Genomic DNA, 23,278 nt, shown 5'->3' on the forward strand with positions numbered 1-23,278 from the left:
CAAGTAAACACCAGCTGGCCTCCCCTTTCCAATCCTGTAAATATGCCTGAGCATGTCTGAAATCTCTGGGACTCCTACTATCCATATTTCTTGACTGTGCACAATTTATGTACGAAGGTTCTTTGAGTTGGGTCCAGAGCATTCAATATGATTGTAAACAATTCTCTAACAGCAATAACTATTAACTGACTTACGCCTAAAAGTGAAGAGCAAGTTAGTAAATTCTGTCTTAACTGACTTGAATGCCATGTTAATTCTCAACTAAATGGCTTATTTACTGATGACTGCTACCTTCAAGAGTTATTAGAATGAATTCTGTGGTGGTATAGTGGTTAGGACTCTGCGCTTCCACTGCCGTGGTCCCAGGTTCAATCTCTGGTCAGGGAACTAAGATCCTACAAGCTGCGCAGTGCTCTAGTAATACTTAGAGCATTCTGAGCACATCAAAAGAAAAATTATATTTGTGTTTACTTTAACCATAAGGGTTTTTGCTATTTTAATACTATTTTGATGTGCTAATAACTCCTAACAAGGGTCATTACTGCCCCCAGTGACAGCAGCCTGGATCCCTCCCCCTCTGGGGCTGTCTTAGTGGCAAAGGGGAGGCTGGCATTTGAGGTTTCTTGCCCACCCATTGCCACTCACCCCAGGGCAGTCATTCTGTCCAGAACTGCTACTGCCTCTGTCTGCCCTGGCCCATTTGTGGGCAGTTCAGGGAGGCACACTCTTTGTGAGGGTAGAGCTAGGCAGAACCAAAACCTTTTTGCCTGAAGTGGAAAGAATAAATTTGAGGGACTGGTCAGAGAGAATGGGCTGGGCTTTGATGGTAAGCTGGGTCACCGCAACCCTGCCCAGGCAGGCCCAGGTCCTCTCTGCTGAGGTGGGACCCTGTCATCTCTGCCAGCACTCTCTCTTTTCTGCCCAGAAGCTACTTGAGCCTCTTGGTGGGCAGAACTAAGGTTCCACACATGCCTCTGGGCCCTCTGTGAGTCTATTTCTGTTTTGTAAATAAGTTCCTAGTATTTTCACTTTTTCCCTGGGCAAGTTATTTAATGGCCCTATTTCCCCATGCATGAAATATCCATCTTGCAAAGTCCTATAAGATTAATTATTATTTATAACAACTATTTATCAGTTATCTACCATAGGCCAGTCAGTATGCTAAGCACTTAACTTTCCTTGTCTATACCCTAACCTTACAGGGGAATTGTCATTGTGGTTTCTCATGATATAATATATGTAAAGCCTCTGTCATAGTAACTAACATATACTTGGACAAGGGTTGATACTACAATCCTTGGGCCAAATCCAGCCTGATGCCTGTTTTTGTGAATTAAGTTTTACTGGAACAGGCATGCCCATTTGTTTACTCCTGTCTGTGGCTGCTTTTGCACTATAATGGCAGAATTGAAGAGTTGTGACAGAGGCCATATCGCCCACAAAGACAAAAATATTTGCTATCTGATCCTTTACAGAAAAGAAAAATTCACCAACTCCTGTGCTACAAGACCAACTAAAGTTAGTTTGATGTACTTTTTTTTTTCTTTTGATCTTGCTGTGCAGCATATGGGATCTTAGCTCCCCTGGGATCAAACCCATGCCCCCTGCGTTGGAAGCACAGAGTCTTAACCACTAGACCACCAGGGAAGTCCCTGATACACTTTTTATCTAAACAGGAGGCCAGAAAAATAAAGCAGACAAGCAGGCTAGAGAGTGGGTCATGAATGACTAGTTTTCAAAGATGCCAAGATTTTTACCAAACAAAAAGAAGAAGAAGAAGAAGGAAGAATAGCAGAAATGGATGTGAACAGAGATCCTAATTTGTGACTTCCAGATACATTGCCTACTTCGGAGTGAGGAGCCTCCTATATAAAAAGTAGCAAGCAACATGCTCAGGGAAGAATTAGACTCCTCAGCAGAGAGCCAGGTAGAAAGTCCTCAGTGAATAGATTAGGATGCAGAGCAGAAATCTGTTTACCATTGAAAATCTCAGGAGGCAGAGTGGAAAGATTGATAAGGGAAGAGCAAGAGCAGTGGTGGCCCTAGAATGTTTATAACAGAAGGAACCTAGGAGTATCACTGGTTGAGAAAACTATCACTTACCCATACCAAAGAATGGGCATAACTGAAGGAGCTTCTAGGAGATCTGAAGCTACTCCCTAACGCCCACAGGTGCTCTCCGCCATTGGGAGGTTGGGAGTGGGAAAAGGAAGCAAAAATGTGGGCAGCACAAAAAGCCATGACAAAAAGGACTTAGATTTTGAACAGTGATTGAAGGTGATGGCAGGAATGATAAGCATGGCATAATCATCTGGCTTCACAATTTCAAAAAGATTCTTACTGTGCGCTTGCTCTAGCTTGAGTAGAAGCTCAGGTGCGAGGAGAGTCAGTGGCCTGATGAAGATGATGGTCTGAGCTATAAGCTTTGTAGGCCAGGAGTGAGCAGGCCTTACAACATCAATCCTCTAACTATAGGTAGTCAGCAATGTTTATCAATCAAGTTGTTTTCATTCTTTAACCTATTGGAATTACAGCAGTCAGAATGCCAGATTATAGAAAGGTAATTTGAAATATTTCTGTGGTTAAAAAGAAAGTGAAACCATACTGTCGGAAGTTCTTAATCTTGTTTTTTGATATGCTCTTGCTTTTTCTTTAGATAGCATCATCTTTCAAAATATTTTTTTTCATTTCGGAAAAGTGATGTAAAAGGATTGAGATTTCTGGAAAGTATAAGAAATAAACAAAGAACCCCCTGCAGTGTTGTTTCAGGGGAGTTCTGACTCATTAATATATACTCTCATCTCTACTAAGTTTTTCATCATTCAATGTTTATAAGTCTTTTTTAAAACTGCATTTTGCCAGTCACAGCATCTCCAGAATTTTTAAGCAGAGTTCAAACTAGTTTAACATTGATAGAGTCGATATCTTAGGGTAACTCTTCTGAAATTCCATCCTATTTGGGGACAAAACTAAGAAGCGTTTTTAACTTTACCTACTTAGATGAAGTTCAATTAATTCTTATTTTCTTTTTCACTTTGATCCTGATTTTCTTCAGTTCTTTAATTTTTTAAACATATGAAAGTAATTTTAGAACTGGACTTACAGACTGGTTTACTCAGAAGGCACCTAAAAAAATCACAGCACTATTAGTAATGATGTTCTGGTGCGCTGAAAATAAGGTTTTTGAGCTGAAATGTTAGAAAAAGATTTTACTTTTAGAGAAAGACTCACAGTTGTGTGTGTAAGTCAGCCAGAAAACCCATCTAACTTAGCATTCATAGTAAGTAAAAGAAAGGCAATGGGCCTGTAACTGTTCACTCACTCAGTATTTATTGAATATCTATCTATATGCCTGCACTGTACTGGGCACTGAGGATACAGCAAGACAAAGCTCACAAAAATTCCTGCATATGAGGAGCTTATATTCAAGTAGGGGAAGACAGACAATAAACAAGATAAATAGGAAAACACATAATATGATAGAAGTTGTAAATGTAAGAAGAAAAATTATGCTGGAAATGGAAAAGGGGACTGTTGGGGACTGGGTGTTTACTGTTCTTAACAAGGGCTCAGTCAGCTTTGAACACCCTAATTATTCTCGAAAATGCTTTGGGGATTACAGGACATTTAGCTGGAAGTTTGAAGAAGGTTCCAAGAGACAGGAATTGGGACTGGTGGTAGCTTGCCCAATTATCTGATTACTTAAGACCTTATGCATAGTGAGAACATTATTTCATCCCTTGCCTTCCCTGTCTTCTTAACCTCCACTACCATGTCTCCCTTGCCAGTTACTTTTAATTTACCTAATTAAAGTGAAAAGAGGGGGGAAAGTGTTAGAACTGTTTTTGCTTACATTTTGAGCCTGATGAATTTTTTTTAAATATAAATTCTGATGAGATCCAGAAATGGAAGCCATATAAAAGCAAAATTCCCATAATTTTTGCTTTTGCAGTTAAACTGACCATTGAATCCACCCTAGAATTTCTTTCCATTTGAGGTGTAGCACTGTGTCCTGGAAAGAAATGAGTCAAGAGTTTTGGGTTTTGGGTACTATATATGCCACTACCTACCTAGGCAACTGGAATTAGGTCTTCAGCTGAGAATCTCTAAAGTGCTGTGATTCTTATTCTTTTCAATCAATGCAAGTCATTAATTACATAAACCTAGATGAAATATAGCTTCCCTTTTTTTTTCAGGAAGTAAATATTCGTGGCTAAGACTATTAAACTGGGTTTTGTGTATGATAAATAGAATATGGATATTATGACAGAGTTACATGGCTCTTTGGTCTCCAGGAATGTTTTTCAGTAGGAGCATGTGTCAAACTCTTTGCATATATATATAATTTACATCAAAGTGGATTTTTAAATGTAGAAAAGATTAATTTGCATAAGTTAATATCAATTTTGATTAAAATTGGAATAGCTTTAGAAAACTAGAATATTTATTTAAGATCAATTTAGGGCAACTTTTTTTTTTGATGATGGCATTACACATGAATAAAATCTTGGTAAATAATGATAATTAATTATAATAGGTGCCAGGTGGTTTGATAAATGCCTTATATGCATTAACCCAGTTAAGGCTTATAAGTACCCCCTGAAGTAGGTACTGTTATTTCTTCCATTTTAGAGACAGAGAATCTGGAATTCAGGCTTCCCTGGTGGCTCAGTCAGTAAAGAATCTACCTGCAATGCAGGAGAAAGAAAGTGAAAAGTGAAAGTCATGTCCAACTCTTTGCAACCCCATGAACTGTGTAGTCCATGGAATTCTCCAGGCCAGAATGCTACAGTGGGTAGTCTTTCACTTCTCAAGGGGATCTTCCCAACCCAGGGATTGAACCCAGTGTCTCCCACATTGCAGGCAGATTCTTTACCAACTGAGCTACAAAGGAAGCCCTGTAATGCAGGAGACCCGATTCCTAGGTTGGGGAAGATTCCCTTGGAGAAGCAAATGGCAACCCACTCCAGTATTCTTGCCTGGGAAATCCCATTGACAGAGGAGCCTGATGGTCAACAGTCCATGGGGTCGCAAGAGTTGGATGTGACTTGTGGACTAAACCACCAGCAATCTGGAATTCAGAGAGATTAAATAACTTGAGCCTAAGTTTTTTTTTTTGTTTTTTTTTTTACTTTTAATGCAGTCTTTATTCATTTTATTTTGGTTGCACTGGATCTTCGTTGCCGCTCATGGACTTTCTCTAGTTGTGGCGAGTGGGAGCTACTCTAGTTGCTATGCTCAGGCTTCTCATTGCCGTGGCTTCTCTTGCTGCGGAGCACAGGCCCTAAGCACATGAACTTCAGTAGTTGTGGCACAGGGGCTCAGTAGTTCTGGCTCACAGGTTCTAGAGCATGGCCCTTGAGCCTAAATTTGATTTCAAGTCTATCTGACTCTCCCTGGCACATTATCATCATTGCTTTCTTAGGAAAGAACATTTTCATTTGAGGTGGCTAAACACTGACAGAAGAAACTGACAAGAGATTTGGGGATAGTTTGTTTTGTGTGAAAGCAAGGATCTTGAGGAAATTATCTCAGATGACTCCCATCTAGCTCAAGGTTTGTACACCTGGAGCTGCCATGCTTTACTTAAATTAAAAGTATTATTAGTTGTAATTTATGTAACAAGTGAATATTCATTATTCCTGAACAATTGTATTTTTGTTCACAAGAGAGTTCTCAATATGTCCTTCTCATCTCAGAAGATCATTTGTTATAGGCCTATTTGAATAGTATATGCAAACTGCTGTCAAAAAAACCTAAAATTCAACTTCATTGTAACATAGCTTTTGCCTTCATGATATTGTCCAAGAGTATTATGCCTAAAGTACTTTTGATAACACTATTCTAATTTATTTCATTTGGATTTATGTATCACTTAGTATTTTAGTATATAAAGATACTTATCTTTTCTCTTGCAGGTAATTATTAAATAGCAGTTTATTAATTCCAGGTTACCGAACACAGACAAAAATTCAAAAAATTGCATGAAGTATTCTACAGTTAAAATTTTTCACTGTTATTTTCAGTTAGTCCAAGAAGTGTTTTTTTTCTTATCCCCAATTAAATTTCAAGTGATATGCTGAATAGATTTCATTTGATAGTCATTCATGGCTCAGAACTGTAGTATGTTGGCCAGTATTAATTGATGTTCCCTCAACTTGGACCTTTAAATAAAAATATGTTTTTAAACATTGACTACAGTATACAAGGGCTTCCCTAGTGGCTTAGCTGGTAAAGAATCAACCTGCAATGCAGGAGACCCAGGTTCAATCCCTGGGTCGGGAAGATCCCCTGATGAAGGAAATGGCAACCTACTCCAGTATTCCTGCCTGGGAAATCCCATGGACAGAGGAGCCTGGTGGACTATAGTCTCCAGAGTCACAAAGAGTCAGACAGGACTGAGACTTAACACACACAGTATACAAAGGGAAACTGTCGATAAATATATCTGCTTTCTTGATGTCAGTAGATCACATTACTAAAATTTAGCCATAAAAACAAAAGTGTTACAAAAATACCACAGTAAAATAAAGCAGCTCTGAAACCGAGCTGTATTCTTTTCTATAGAGTTCCAAATCAAGTAAGCCATGAAGAGATAATTTCTGCAGAGAAAAGAATTCTCACAAAAGTACTACATGAAAGAAGAGCTGTGTCTGAAGTGTCCAAGATATGAGAATTCTATAGGGAAATAACTAGGGATGGTGATAAAGGGCCAGGGAGTAATTCCTGCTCAAATCATCATCATAGAGTATTAACCCTGGACACCGGTTTGGCTCACGGCTGGCAAATTGCCAAAATTGGCACAGTGGACTGGACTGAAGGGAAGGGTTTGGGCAAAACATGCCCTAGTGTTTGCTGGAAGCCATCTTGTGATAATAAGAGAAGCCAACCTCTGAAGACAAAGCCGACTTACGTGGGGAAAAGCAGAGAAATTCACAGGCAAATGGAGCCAGCATGTGACTGAGCTGAACCTAGAGCCCTGTCTACCTCTGGACTTCCATTTGTGTGAGTCAGTAAAATTCCTTCTTCTTAAAGCCTTTTAAGATAAGTTTCTGATACTTGCAGCTAAAGCATCTTAAAGAAATTCTTGACATGTTAGGGATTTTTACCGCTTTTCATTATATATGTTGTAAATAGTTTTACTTTAGACCATAGATTATTTTTGTTTACCTGTCAGACATTAAAATCTGTTTAAAGTTATGAAGACTAAAACAAGCGTGATATCAGTGTTCAACCAGGAAGAAGAATCAGTGAAGCAGAATATTTAACTCAAGATTTTGTTAAGGATACAAAGTAATTTACATTAAGATAAAGTTGAAAACCGATGACTTTTTGTTAGTGTTGTTTTGTGACTCATACCACAGCAAAATAAATTGTAATTGATTAAAGGTGTAAATGTCAAAAAGTAAAGCCATAAAAATGGTAAAATGAAAAATAATTTTATAATCATGGCACAAGAAAGATCTTTTTAGGCCTGATGCCAAAGGTAAAAAACATACAGGAAAAGATATGGTTACACAAAACTTAAAATGTGTTTCATTTTTCTTTAGCATTTTTCAATTGTGAAAGTAGAATTCACTGTAAAATGTAAAAACATCAAACAATACAGAGTTGTATAAAATAATTAGTATCTCCTTTTCTTCAATCCCTCACTTCATGGGTAACTACTTTTAATAATGTGTGTTATATATTTCCAGACTTTCATCAATACATATATACACATATAGTGTGAGCACCTAAATATGTAAGTTTTTCAAAACAAGAATCATTCTTAGTTATATTTTGTATCCAGTCTTTCTCTCTGAGCACTATATCTGGGCATCTTTCCTCATCAGCACATATAGAGCTACTTACTGTTTTTAACATCTGCCTTATATATTCCATTATATGAATGAATGATAAAGTATTTAATCAGTCACTTACTAATGTATATTTTGGATTTTTCTAACCTGGGAAACTTTCTTATAGAGAAAGTTCTAATAAATATATGAAAGTAAACTATTTTAATATAATCAGTTTTTTCAAATCAATAATAAAAAATATAAGCATCAAATTTACATAAGAAATAACGTAAAATATATTTATATAGAGAAAAATGGACAAAAGCAATGCAAGACAATTCAGATGGAATACAAAAGACAAATCAATATATACAAATATATGGCAAATAAATATTTGTGTTTCCTAGTAAAAGGGGAAAACACAAATTAAAAGAGTGACCTATTCCCTTTCATCCAGTATATCAGCAAAGAATAGGGGGTAAAAAGAATTTAAAAAGGAGGAAGCGGCGGTTTCAGGGGAAAAGGCACTTTTATAAACTAAAAGAGAAGTATTCGTTCATAGTATTTTTAGCAGGGTAATTTGTCAGTGTTTATTAAATAGCTTCAAACCATGTGTAACTTTTATCCAATGAATCTATTTGCAGAAATTTTAATGAACAAAATAAGGCTACAGCTTACTTTTACTTGAGGTAATTATGAGATTGTTTAAATCCAATAGCTTAAAAATAATTTAAAATAATAAATATTCAACCACTGAACAACATCAATGAGATGGACTCCTATGCATCACACTAAAAATGATGTTGAAAATATATTTTTATATGGAAAAGTGCAGGCCAAAAAAATAGAATGCACAGAGGATTGCTTTTTAATTTAGTGTCAATATACATATGCATACACATATATATATAGAAAAACACTGCCACTGAGATCAGTGAGGTCATGGAGAATTTATTTTCTTCAATTTGCTTAACTGTATTTTCAATGAACAGATATTACCATCATCTGACAAAAGCTATAAAATGGTTAAATGAAGCACATGTTAAAAAATAAAACAGTCTATCAGAATTAGACTGTAAAGGAAACAAAAGCAAACAGAGAACATCTGGATTGCTATTGGTAAGGGAAGTGTGCTCTCTTTTTAAGAGGACAGTGAATGACTCCCTGCCATATAAGGTTGTATATTTGAGACTATCATCTCTTTATTCTCTTTGAGACTATCATCTCTTTTATTCTTAATTCTCAAACCAAATGAAAAGAGAACAAAGCAGTAGGAAGAAACTGATAAGGACCTTTAACTGATTTGGAGGGTAAGGGGTGCTAAGAAAACTAAACCTCAATTAACTCTTGGAGTAGTTTTGTGTAGCAAGAAAATAGTATGGACTTCATTAAACTGGAGAAAAACCCACTGAGCTCTTGTTACCAGAGGAATTTTGAGACTAGTTTGGTCTGAAGTGTGGAAACCATCTTGTCAGGAGGAGACCTTTTATAAGACTTATACTCAGGGTCAGTTAGAAAGAAGCCTTCCCACTTGGTCCGGGCATAAAACCAAAATGTGATATATTTTGAAATGTGGTAAAAGTATTACATTTAGCTTATGTGTATGCTTTCAGTAAAATCTTGCCTGATACGGGATATTGTTTAGACTAAGCTTAGTGTTTAACAGGAGCCCTCTATATGTTAAATACTTTCATATGAGAGAGAAGAGGGATGTAAAAAATGTGTTGCTCTACCTCTTGGTTAACCATCCCTGCTCCTGAAGTCCAGTTTTTCGACTACGTTGATGTAATCAACATAACATGAAACATCAGTTTATAGCCATGAAGCAAAGGAACAAACTATGACCAGAATGCTGAATTTGAAACCTAAAGCTATAGTGGGAACATCAAACCCAGCAAAACTAGTAAGCACATACATGATTAGTGGGCAAGTGGCTTTTGCAAGGTTGAGCTGTTATGTTTAGATTTTTGGCAGTAGCTTATAGCACACAAATGGTAATTCTCTGATAAATCTAGAAGTGAAGACCTCTTTCAAGTGAATCATACAGTCTTTTCTATCTATAGACATCACAACTGAAAATTAATTCTTGAGATTTCCTCCTCAATATAATAATATAAACAAATGTAAGCCCTACTTATTTATTTGCTTAACACTGTTTGCTGGATACCTATACTGGTTGATTTAATCTGTAACATCCATAACATAGTCAGTTATCAAGGTTGACTATCAGATATGAACCTTTGACTTCATAAGAGATGAAGTGACCTCATCTCCCTCTAAGCTTGCCAGATCCACTCACATGGGCAGTTGTTTACATTTTTAACCCTCTTTAGAAAAATACACAAACCTTACTATTTGATACCAGTCTTCCTGTGATTTCTTTGTAGTCTGAATCTTACTGTTGGTGTTTTTAGCCTTGGCACTGTGATTTATGACCTTAGCCTCAGATTCTGATTTTAGTTTCTTTTGGCTCCTCATATTTTGGATCCTACCTTTGTCATATTTTTTCACTTTTGTTTCTTCCTGAGCTGTAATTCAAATTCCTGAGCTGGACACCCTCCACAAGTTCCACCCACACATCTCTTAAACTGAGACTGAAACCACAGGGGAAATGTTAACTCAGCTTGAAAAGCGTCTTTCTTAGTCTCTAGATATGATCTCCTCTTAGGTGGAGGGTCCTCACATAAAAACCAAAATTTGTTAATTCAAAAAGCATTGTGCAAGAATTATCTGTTTGTACAGGCTTTTCCCCCAAGGGGACAAGAACAACCTGTTGTACTAGTTGCCATCATTCTGTTAGAAAAGACATTTATGATACACACTCAAAGCCTATCTGTCTGTCTTACATTCAATACTCATCTGCTCATTTACTCTCCCAGTAGACACATTTGCCTACACAGCTTGTCTGGTACATGGTTTACTAGAAGGAGCTAAGTTTACCTTGTACCTTAGTTCTATTCTGATATCATTTCACTGTTAAAAGTCTTCTGCCCATCGGTCCAGATAAATTTGTATCTGTGAATGTGTACATGGCATCAGGTACATGATTACTTGGCATGAATTTGGCTGAATACTCTTAGCTTATTGTGAGTATATGAATTTGAGGCCAGTTTGTTTGAATTATAATATTAAATTATTAATACCCATATCATGGGCCGGGCTTCTCTGGTGGCTCAGAAAGTAGAGAATCTGCCTTCATGTTCGATCTCTAGGTCGGAAAGATCCCCTGGAGAAGGTAATGGCAACCTACTCCAGTATTCTTGCCTGGAGAATTCCATGGACTCCTCCCAGAGGAGCCTGGTAGGCTACAGTCCATGGGGTTGCAAAGAGTCAGACAGGACTGAGCAACTTTCACTTCTTTCATATCATGGGCCTAGAGCTATTTGGGTTACTTAATAACTGAATATCTGAGAGTATCACTATAATGGTATCATTTTAGAAATGCAAATGTTTTCTTTGGTACAATTTGAGGAAACCTTAAAACCTTAAGTTTCCCACTAGACTGCCACAAAGCATGAAATTCAACTTAGGGGCTCATTTCTTTAAATCTTTGAAAGAAATTCAAGATGCCTAATAAAAAATGTGTGTATTTGTGTGTGCAAGCCTGTATATTTTTAAAATGTTAACAATTACCTGGAGACAGTCAGATTACTATTGGCTATTTTTATTTCCTTGTATGTTTCCCTATTTCCCAAAATTTCTATATTGAATACATATACTTTTATTATCAGAAAAAATGCTATAAAAATGTTTATGCGCCCAAGGATGGTAAAAACTTAAAACTATTTTCATCAGGTAGCACCTAGTTAAATATGTATTTCTCAAACCTTATACATTAACATTAGGTAGTTAGAAGGCAGACTCCTTCAGAAATTAGTGTATGATCCCAAAGGAAGTAAATCTTGATATTGATAATGTTCTTGTTTTTAAGAAGAACACAAATTCTTATAACATATTTTTTGTATGTATGAAATGTCACACTAAAATACTTTTTAAAGTTTAAAAAATTCTGAAAGGGTCAAATATAAACTCCTTACTTTCCTAGTATTGCCCAGGACTGCCATGACAGGATTCATGTAGAAGGAATTCTTTATAGATAATGCTGCTATATATGTTGCATTCTAAAAAAAAACTTTAGAATGTGTAAGACAGACTCATTTTAGGCTAAACTTCACCCCATTTTATGGTAAAGTTTAAATTCAACTCAGAGTTGTGAGGATAAGCATCATATCATACTAACTCACATCAGATTAATGCTCCTTTTCAATGTCAGGTGAATTCATCTTTGATTTCATGAGAATCCAAGGATTAAAGAAGGTGTAGTTTCCTCCAAGAGTAGCTAATTGTCTATTTCATTTTCAGGTATATTCCTGGAAAATTTGCCTTCCAGTCATGTACTCAACCATTCGTTTATTCCTGTATTTCTGAGGAATGTGCTAGACATATGCTACTAGGGATATTGTGATGAATAAACCAGACATGGGCTCTGCCCTCATGGAACTTAAGTCTGGTGTTTCTGGCATGTCACCCTTAGAAATTATATTGTAGGTTTTTTGGTGGGGTTTTTTGAAGTATAATTCACATTTCATAAAATTTATCTTTAAAGTACTAATTGTGTCTTCATTCACTTTTGCAACTATTTATTTAGTGCTAGTTACAGTAAGGCAGTGTATTCAGTTCAGTTCAGTCGCTCAGTCGTGTCCGACTCTTTGTGACCCCATGAATTGCAGCACGCCAGGCCTCTCTGTCCATCACCAACTCCCAGAGTCTACCCAAACCCATGTCCATCAAGTCGGTGATGCCATCCAACCATCTCATCCTCTGTCATCCTCTTCTCCTCCTGCCCCCGATCCTACCCAGCATTAGGGTCTTTTCCAATGAGTCAACCCTTCGCATGAGGTGCCCAAAGTATTGGAGTTTCAGCTTCAACATCAGACCTTCCAATGAACACCCAGGATTGATCTCTTTTAGGATGGATTGATTGGATCTCCTTGCAGTCCAAGGGACTCTCAAGAGTCTTCTCCAACACCACAGTTCAAAAGCATCAATTCTTCGGCGCTCAGCTTTCTTCACCATCCAACTCTCACATCCATACATGACCACTGGAAAAACCATAGCCTTGACTAGACGGACTTTTGTTGGCAAAGTAATGTCTCTGCTTTTAAATATGCTATCTAGGTTGGCCATAACCTTCCTTCCAAGGAGTAAGCGTCTTTTAATTTCATGGCTGCAATCACCATCTGCAGTGATTTTGGAGCCCAAAATATAAAGTCTGACACTGTTTTCACTGTTTCCCCATCTATTTCCCATGAAGTGATGGGACCAGATGCCATGATCTTAGTTTTCTGAACGTTGAGCTTTAAGCCAACTTTTTCACTCTCCTCTTTCACCTTCATCAAGAGGCTCTTTAGTTCTTCTTCACTTTCTGCCATAAGGGTGGTGTCATCCGCATATCTGAGGTTATTGATATTTCTCCTGGCAATCTTGATTCCAGCTTGTGTTTCTTCCAGCCCAGCGTTTCTCATGATGTACTCTGCATAGAGGTTAAATAAGCAGGGTGACAATAGACAGCCTTGACGTACTCCTTTTCCTATTTGGAACCAGTCTGTTGTTCCATGTCCAGTTCTAACTGTTGCTTCCTGACCTGCATACAGGTTTCTCAAGAGACAAGTCAGATGGTCTGGTATTCTCATCTCTTTCAGAATTTTCCACAGTTTATTGTGATCCACACAGTCAAAGGCTTTGGCATAGTCAATAAAGCAGAAATAGATGTTTTTCTGGAACTCTCTTGCTTTTTTGATGATCCAGCGGATATTGGCAATTTGATCTCTGGTTCCTCTGCCTTTTCTAAAACCAGTTTGAACATCTGGAAGTTCACGATTCACGTATTGCTGAAGCCTGGCCTGGAGAATTTTGAGCATTACTTTACTAGCGTGTGAGATGAGTGCAATTGTGCGGTAGTTTGAGCATTCTTTGGCATTGCCTTTCTTTGGGATTGGAACGAAGACTGACCTCTTCCAGTCCTGTGGCCACTGCTGAGTTTTCCAGATTTGCTGGCATATCGAGTGCAGCACTTTCACAGCATCACCTTTGAGGATTTGAAATAGCTCAACTGGAATTCTATCACCTCCACTAGCTTTGTTCATAGTGATGCTTTCTAAGGCCCACTTGACTTCACATTCCAGGATGTCTGGCTCTAGGTGAGTGATCACACCATTGTGATTATCTGGGTCGTGAAGATCTTTTTTGTACAGTTCTGTGTATTCTTGCCACCTCTTCTTAATATCTTCTGCTTCTGTTAGGTCCATACCATTTCTGTCCTTTATCAAGCCCATCTTTGCATGAAATGTTCCTTTGGTATCTCTAATTTTCTTGAAGAGATCTCTAGTCTTTCCCAATCTGTTGTTTTCCTCTATTTCTTTGCACTGATCGCTGAGGAAGGCTTTCTTATCTCTCCTTGCTATTCTTTGGAACTCTGCATTCAGATGGGAATATCTTTCCTTTGCTCCTTTGCTTTTCGCTTCTCTTCTCTTCTCTTCCAAGCTATCTGTAAGGCCTCCTCAGACAGCCATTTTGCTTTGTATTGCAGTGTATTTGCAGTGTATTAGATAAGTAAAATAGATATAGACCAAACCCTCAAGAGTCTTATAAGTAAGATTTACCAGATAGTAAGACTTGAAGGATTGAAGGCAGGAGGAGAAGGGAATGACAGAAGATGAGATGGTTGGATGGCATCACTGACTTGATGGACGTGAGTTTGAGCAAGCTCCAGGAGTTGGTGATGGACAAGGAAGTCTGGTGTGCTGCCATCCATGGGGTCGCAAAGATTCTGACATGACTGGGCAGTTGAACTGAACTGAAGAATGCTAGAATTCCACTTCTTCGTTTACACTGAATCTTTTTTTCTCCCAGTTTTATTGAGATACTGACATATATCACTGCATAAGTTTAAGGTGTACAGCAGATAACCACAGTGAATTTAGTTAGTATCTACTATTGCATATAGATACAAGAAAAGAAGAAAGCAAAGAAAAAGAGAATTTTTTCCTTGATGAGAACTCTTAGCATTGGTTAATCATATATCATCTTTACCTATCACATGCCAGGATTAATTCAGATTAACCTATGCTTAACTGAGGAACTTCCCTAATGGTCCAGTGACTAAAACTGTGCTCCTAATGCAGGAGGCCTGAGTTTGATCCCTGGTTAGGAGCCTAGATCCCCTATGCTGCAACTAAGAGTTTGCATAGGGTGTACTTAGCCTGTCTCATGGTGGTTCTGACTAGCCGCCTGTTCCTTGTCTTGTAGAAGGCTCATTGTTCTGCTTTTCCATGAGATGCTGCCACCTGGAAGGGAGGTCTGTACTGCCTTCCTCCTTGGGAGAGGCAGATCCTTTGTATTTATGGCCCATTAACTACTTTTATCTAAAAGATAAGAAAGATCAGTGGAAACCAGCTGCCCTTTGTTCAGACTTTTTCACTGGCTTTGATATAAGCCTTTTCATTTGTTATAAGCCTTTCATGAAAATAGCATTTTCATCCAGAGTTGCTATTTATTTTACAGGTTTGGGAAAAGTCTGTTTAGCTCAAGTCCTGTTTTGATCTCATTCCGTAAGCTCTTGGGTGACTGGTAAACATCTTAGAAACCAAGAGCTACTAGACTTGGTGTTAGTTGTTTTAGGGTCACATAATTGTAGACTTTGAGAATAGTAAGAGGCTTTCAAGTTTCAGGGCAACCCCTTCGTCTGACAGATAGGAAATAGAAGCCCATGGAGTTTCTGTACCTTGCTAAAGACTGGGATGTGGAGTCCCCACACCATTTAAGCTGTGCTGAGTTGCTTTTATTTGGAGGAGAGGAAGCAAAGGCTTTCTTCCCGCCATACCTCTATCAAAGGAGCTCTATTTATAATACCTGCATTTGTTCCACATGTTAGGCTTCCAATTTCTATCTTATTTGAAGAATGAGTTGTATTATGCACAAAAAATTTTAAATCATTCTATTTCACCATGCTGCCTGCAAATTAATCTTAATTCACAGTCATATTTTTGTTTTCATTTAATTGAAGCCAGAGTTAAAATTTTCATTTAATTGAGCCAGAGCTAAAATTCTACATCTGTGAAAAAGCTAAGGAAAGGAAGTCAGACATTTACAAAACCGTGCAACTCAGATTGGGACTCAAACACAGCCGAAACCCAGACTGAACCCACAGTCTTTTAACTGAGATCGTGCCTGATTCTCAGGACTTAACGAAGCTCAGGTTCTTTTTTTTTTTTTTTTTTTGGTTGTGCTGGGCCTTCATTGCTTTGCATAGGCTTTCTTTAGTTTGCAGTGAGCAGGGGCTACTCTTCATTGCAGTGCACAGGCTTCTCACTGTGGTGTCTTCTGTTGCAAAGCACATGCTCTAGGCACATGGGCTCAGTAGTTCTGGCCATGGGCTTTAGTTGCCCACAGCATGTGGAATCTTCCTGGACCAGGGATTGAACCTGTGTCCCCTGCATTGGCAGGCAGATTCTTATCCACCATACCACAGGGAAGTCTAAGATGCAGGTTCTTGATGTCTCATCACAGAAAGAATTCAGTGAGAGGCAAAGTGATAGGTATGAAGAGAAACACACTCCACAGACAGAGTGTGAGCATCTCAGAAGGTAAGAGCAGCTCTAGGGTATGGACTCATCAGTTTTTATAGAGGTGGGTAATTTCATAGGCTATAGTCAGCAAAAACAAGACTGGGAGCTGACTGTGGCTCAGATCGTGAACTCCTTATTGCAAAATTCAGACTTAAATTGAAGAAAATAGGGAAAACCACTGGACCATTCAGGTATGACCTAAATCAAATCCCTTATGTTTATACAGATCGAATTGCCAATATCCATTGGATCATCAAAAAAGCAAGAGAGTTCCAGAAAAACATCTACTTCTGCTTTATTGACTATGCCAAAGTGTTTGACTTGTGGATCACAACAAACTGTGGAAAATTCTGAAAGAGATGGGAATACCAGACCACCTGACCTGCCTCCTGAGAAATCTGTATGCAGGCCAAGAAACAACAGTTAGAACTGAACATGGAACAACAGACTGGTTCCAAATTGGGAAAGGAGTACGTCAAGGATGTATATTGTCACCATGCTTATTTAACTTATATGCAGAGTACATCATGAGAAATGCTGGACTGGATGAAGCACAAGCTGAAATCAAGATTGGCGGGAGAAATATCAATAACCTCAGATATGCAGATGACACCACCCTTATGGCAGAAAGTGAAGAAGAACTAAAGAGCCTCTTGATGAAAGTAAAAGAGGAGAGTGAGAAAGTTGGCTTAAAACTTAACATTCAAAAAACTAAGATCATGGCATCCGGTCCCATCACTTCATGGCAAATAGATGGGAAAACAATGGAAACAGTGACAGACTTTATTTTTGGAGGCTCCAAAATACTGCAGATGGTGACTGCAGCCATGAAATTAAAAGACGCTTGCTCCTTGGAAGATAAGCTATGACCAACCTAGACAGCATATTTAGAAGCAGAGACATTACTTTGCCAACAAAGGTCCGTCTAGTCAAGGCTATAGTTTTTCCAGTAGTCATGTATGGATGTGAGAGTTGGACTATAAAGAAAGCTGAGCACTGAAGAATTGATGCTTTTGAACTATAGTGTTGGAGAAGAGTCTTGAGAGGCCTTTGGACTGCAAGGAGATCCAACCAGTCCATCCTGAAGGAGATCAGTCCTGGGTGTTCATTGGAAGGACTGATGCTGAAGCTGAAACTCCAATAGTTTGGCCTCCTGATACAAAGAGCTGACTCATTTGAAAAGACCCTGATTCTGGGAAAGATTGAAGGCAGGAGGAGAAGGGGATGACAGAGGATGAGATGGTTGGATGGCATCACCAATGGACATGAATTTGAGCGATCTCTGGGAGTTGGTGATGGACAGGGAGGCCTGGCGTGCTGCAGTCCATCGGGTCGCAAAGAGTTGGACATGACTGAGCAACTGAACTGAACTGAACTGAATGAGTGGGAGGAGTATTCCAGCTATTTGTGGGAAGGGGTGGAGACTTCTAGCAATTGGGCCACCACCTACTTTTTTACCTCTATGGTTGATCTTAGAACTGTCATGGTGCCTGTGGGCATGTCATTTAGCTTGCTGATGTGTTACAATGAGCATGTTCTGAAACTCAAGGTCTAGTGGAAGTTGACTTATCTGCCATCTTGGACCTACTTGGTTCACACCAATTTATGTCATATCCTCGGACTATGTCATTCTTTCAAAGGTTGAGCCCTGCTCCCTGCTCTCCTGTTTCACTTAGGACATTTGAATATAATAAGTACTCCTTAATAGTGGGATTTTATGTTAGTCATCAACTCATGTTATGAAAATATAAAATTTACACTTAGAAAGATAGAACATGCATCTTCTCATCCAATCTCTGTGATATTTTCTTGATACTTTTCCAACTCTTACCTTGGAAATTGTATGTAGCCATTGACGGTCTGTGACAGTCTGTTCTCAGTTGCTCAGTCATGTCTGACTCTGACCCCATGGACAGTAGCCCACCAGGCTCTTCTGTCCATGGCGTTCTCCAGGTGAGAATGGGTTGCCATTCCCTTCTCCAGGGGATCTTCCTGACCTATGGACTGAACCCATGTCTTTTGTGTCTACTTTATTGGTAGGTGGGTTCTTTACCACTAGCGCCACCTTAAAAGCTAATGACTGATGTTCACTCAAATCTTGTTAAATTTAACAGCTTTTATTATTTTTTAAATTTATTTATTTTTAGCTGTGCTGGGTCTTTGTTGCTGTGTGTATATGTGTCTGTCTGTCTGTGTATGCTGGGTCTTCGTTGCTGCTTGGCCTTTTCTCTAGTTGAGGCAAGCAGGCGCTGCTCTCTTGTTGCAGTGCCTGGGGTTCTCACTGCACTGGCTTCTCTTGTTGTAGTGCTTGGGTTCTAGGGCAAGCAAGCTTCAGTAATTGCAGCACGTGGGTTCTGCGGTTGTGGCTCCTGGACTTAGTTGCTCTATGGCACGTGGGATCTTCCCAGATCAGCACTCGAATCTGTGTCTCCCACATTGGCAGGATTCTTTACCACTGAGCCACAAGGGAAGCCCAAATTTCACTCACCGTATGGTTAATTTTATGCACCAATAACTGGGCTAAAGGATGCCTAGATAGCTGGCAAAACATTTCTGGGTGTGTCTGTAGGGTATTTCTGAAAGAGATTAGCATTTGATTCAGTAGACTAAGAAAAGAAGATCTGCCCTTAGTAGTGTGGGTGGGCATCATCCAAAGGGTTGAGATCCAGAATAGAACACAAAGAGGAGGAAAGGGACTTCCCTGGTGGTCCAGTGGTAAAGAGTCCGCCTGCCAATGCAGGGGACACGGGTTCGATCTCTGGTCAGGGAAGGTTGCACATACTGCGGGGCAACTAATCTTCTGTGCCACAACTACTGAGCCTGCACATCCTAAAGCCTGTGTTTGGCAACAGGAAAGCCACTGCAGTGAGAAGCCTGTGCATCACAACTAGAACATAGCCCTTAGTTGCCTCAACTAGAGAAAGCTTGAGTGTGGCAATGAAGACCCAGGGCAACCAAAAAAAAAAAAAAAATATATATATATATATATATAAACAGAGGAGGAAAGGGTGATTTCCCTTTCTCTTGAGCTGGGATGTCCACGCTAGGACCTACACCACCGATTCCCCTGATTCTGAGGCCTTCAGACAGACTGAATTATACCACTGGCTTTCCTGGTTCTCCAGCTTGCAGATAGCAGATATGGGACTTCTCAGCCCTTGTAACCTGTAACTACATAAGCCAATTCCTATAATAAGTTTCCTCCTTTGTATATCTATGAATATATCCTATTCTTTTTCTCTGGAGAATCCTGATTAATGTACCATGTAATTCACCAATTCAGAGTACACAACTCATGACTTTTAGTTTATTCACAGAGTTGTGTAACCATCATCACTATCTAATTTAAGAACATTTTCATCACCCCAAAAAGAAACACTGTATTCCAATTACTCCCTGTTCCCCTTTCCCCCAACCCTTGGAAACTACTAATCTACTTCCTGTCTCTGTGGATTGCCTCCTTTGGGTATTTCATATAAGTGCAATATGCAACATTTGTGTCTTGCTTCTTTCACTTAGCACATTTTCAAGGTTCATCTATGTTGTAGCATTTATCCATATTTCATTCCTTTTGGTGGCTGAATTGTATTCTATTGTGTGGATATACCTAATTTCTTTTATCTGTTCATCTGTTGGTGGACATTTGTTTCCACCTTTTGGCTAATCTGAATACTACTGCTATGAACGATGTCATATAAGTATTTGTGTAAGTACTAGTTTTCAGTTCTTTGGGTATATACCTAGGAGTAGGGCTTCCCTGATAGCTCAATTGGTAAAAAAATCTGCCTGCAATTCAGGAGACCCTGATTCAATTCCTGGGTCAGGAAGATCCCCTGGAGAAGGGATAATCTACCCATCCAGGATTCTTGGGCTTCCCTCGTGGCTCAGCTGGTAAAGAGTCCTCCTGCAATGCAGAAGACCTGGGTTTGATCTCTGGGTTGGGAAGATCCCCTGGAGAAGGGAAAGGCTACCCACTCCAGTATTCTGGCCTGGAGAATTCCGTGGACTGTATAGTCCTTGGTGTTGCAAGGAGTCGGACACGACTGAGCGACTTTCCGTTTCACGTCACTTTCAGAATTGCTAGGTCATATGATAAGTCTCTGTTTAACTTTTAGAGGAACTACCAAACTGTTTTCCACAGTGGCTCCATCATTTTACATTCCTAATTGTTGTGTATAAGAATTCCAATTTTTCTCCATTCTTGTCATATATCTAGAATGTATAAAGAATGCCCTTATTAGTTAATAAGATTTGCAAGTATTTTCTCTTTCTATGGTTCATCTTTTCACTTTCTTTTTTAAATTGAAGTATAATCAATTTACAATATTATATTAGTTTCAGATGTACAGCATGGTGATTCAGTATTTTTGCAGGTTATATTATAGGTTATTTACAAGATAATGGCTGTACTTCCCTGTGCTATACACTATAATCCTTATTGCTTATCTTTGTTTTTTCACTTTCTTGAATTTGTCTTTCAAAGCAAAAAAGTTATACATTTTGTAATATCTAATACATTTTTTCTTAAGTTGTTGTGCTTTTGGTGTCATATCTAAAAAAAACATAGCCTAATCCAAGGTCCTGAAAATTTACACCTGTATTTTCTTATAAGAGTTTTATTCAGCCCTTATGATTAGGTGATCCATTTGGAGTTAATTATTGTATATATTGTTAGGTAAAGGTCCAACTTTATTCTTTTGCATGTGACATCTATTTGTTCCAACATCACTTGTTGAAGAGACTTCTTTCTCTATTGAATTGTCTGGCATCTTTGTTAAAAATCAGTTCACTGTAAATGTCAGGGTTTCTAAACTCTAAATTTTATTCCATTGATTTATGTGCTTATCCCTATGCCAGTATCCCACTGTCTGGATTATTCTAGTTTTGTACTAAGTTTTGAAATCAGGATGTATGAGTCATCCAACTATGTTCTTCTTTTTCCAAGTTGTTTTGGCTATTCTGGATCCCTTGCATTTCCATATTTTTTTTAGGATCAACTTTTTGATTTCTATGAAGAAGATGCTTGGGGATTTGATAGGAGTTGTGTTGAATGTGTAGATCAGCTTGGGGAGTATTGCCATCTTGACAATATTAAGTCTTCCAATCTATGAACATGGGTGTCTTTCCATTTATTTGGGTCTTTTAACATTTATTTCAACAATGTTTGTAGTTTTCAGAGTACATGATTTGCATTTCTTTTGTTAAATATATTCCCAAGGATTTTATTTTTTGATGCTATTGTAAATGCAGTTTTTTTGCTTAATTTCATTTTTGGATTGTTCTCTACTAGTGTGTAGACATATTATTTTTAAAATTGATCTTGAGCCCTACAACTTTGATGAACTTATTAGTTCTAATATTAATAGTTTTGCAGTGGATTTCTTAGGATTTTCTGTATGCAAGATTAGGTCATCAGCAAACAGAAATTGTGTTACTTTTTTTCTTTTTATTACCTAATTGCCCTTGCTGGAACCTCCAATGCAATGTTGAATAGCAGTGGCAAAGAAATTCCCTGGCAGTCCAATGGTGCTTTCATTGCTGAGGGCCTAGGTTCAATCCCTAGTTGAGAAACTAAGAGCCTGTGAGACGAGCGGTACGAAAGAATAGCAGTAGCTAAAGTGCAAATCCTTATCTTACTCCTGGTGTTAGGGCAAAAGCAGTCTTTTACCCTTAAGTATGATGTTATTTGGGGTTTTAGCTATTTCTGTAATGCCAATGCATATCCCACAGAGATGTTCAGGCTAACGGTAGAAATATAGGATAAAACTCAAAAGAAAGATGTGGGTTTCTGTGGAAATCCTTAGTGTTCAGATGATAGCTGAAGTTCCTGAAATTAATGAGATGGTCCAGACAGGGAGCATAGGATGAGAAGACAACTGGGGATAGGCCTTTTGGGAAATATCAACCTTCAGTGAACAAAGAGGCAAAGAAGAACCCTCAGAGTGGTAGTTCTTCAGCTTGGCCAAGCAGAGTTATCTGGGGAACTTTATGAAAGTACAAATTCCCAAGTGCTATCCCAAGGAATTCTGATTAAGGAGGGTGTGGCTTTGGTATCTGTGTTTTTAGAAACTCTGTAGCAATTTGGTTCTCTGACTCCTTTGATCTGTACCTCTGTTCTCAGTACTAGTTTTGCTTTGAACACCTGTTTGTCTTCAGAGAATGATGATACACTGACTCTTGAAGCATTATTGAGTTGCAGGTGAGGTTTTAACCGGTCAACCAAACTATCAAAACACTGAATTCATCTAAGGGATGGCCTCTCTCATATCTCTGCAGTCTAATTGGTCGCCCAGTCCTGTCAGTCACACTTCAGAACTATCTCTCAAGCCCACCTCCTCCGTTTCCTGCTTCTTAAGTTATTCATCCTCCTGCACCTGGTCTGTATCAACTTATCTATTTGGTCTCTATTTTTTCTCTGTAGTTACCTCCATGCTGCCTCCAAAATTATATTTATCTATTATATTATATCTTTGTTGAAAAGCCTTTAATTGCTCCCTGTAGTTGTAAGATGAAATTCACGCTCCTTTGTTTGATGTAAAGACTGTTCACCACCTTTTTCTAGCACACTTTCCCAGCATTAGTTCCTGACACCTTTCTCTTTATACCCCACAGTATTTCCCTTCTACTGCCTATTTCTACATAATAATCTCTGGCATCCTTCAAGATCTAGCTTAAATGTCCTACTCTATGGTGTTGCCCTTGATGGTCCACACTGACTTACTTACTTCTTTGTAACTATAACAGTGCCTGGGGAATGAGCAGTGTGAACCCTGATAGATACAGGAAGAAAAAAATGGAAATTTTAAAATTTGTGTGTGTATGTGTAAATTTAATGCAAAGGCAGAGCAGTTCAGTGGTTACGAACACAGA

The 23,278-nt window shown here is 38.6% G+C and overlaps 1 protein-coding gene across 4 annotated transcripts in view; it reads left to right on the forward strand.

Annotated features, from left to right (window-relative positions):
* Window positions 1-18,177, forward strand: part of LOC145509687 (uncharacterized) — a 28,190-nt gene extending 10,013 nt beyond the window's left edge. The window contains exons 2-3 of one of the 4 annotated variants that reach the window (XM_081498948.1): window positions 5,919-7,005; window positions 16,635-18,177. The gene's annotated coding sequence lies outside the window, so the exon portion shown is untranslated. Of the gene's footprint in view, window positions 1-5,918; window positions 8,508-16,634 lie in introns of those variants that run through there. The other 3 variants (XM_081498967.1, XM_081498941.1, XM_081498957.1) reach the window with 3 other exon arrangements.
* Window positions 18,178-23,278: the final 5,101 nt, after the last annotated feature.

This window comes from Giraffa tippelskirchi, chromosome 1 (genome assembly GCF_054371585.1).
Source record: "Giraffa tippelskirchi isolate mGirTip1 chromosome 1, T2T-mGirTip1v1.2.pri, whole genome shotgun sequence".
NCBI lineage: Eukaryota > Metazoa > Chordata > Mammalia > Artiodactyla > Giraffidae > Giraffa > Giraffa tippelskirchi.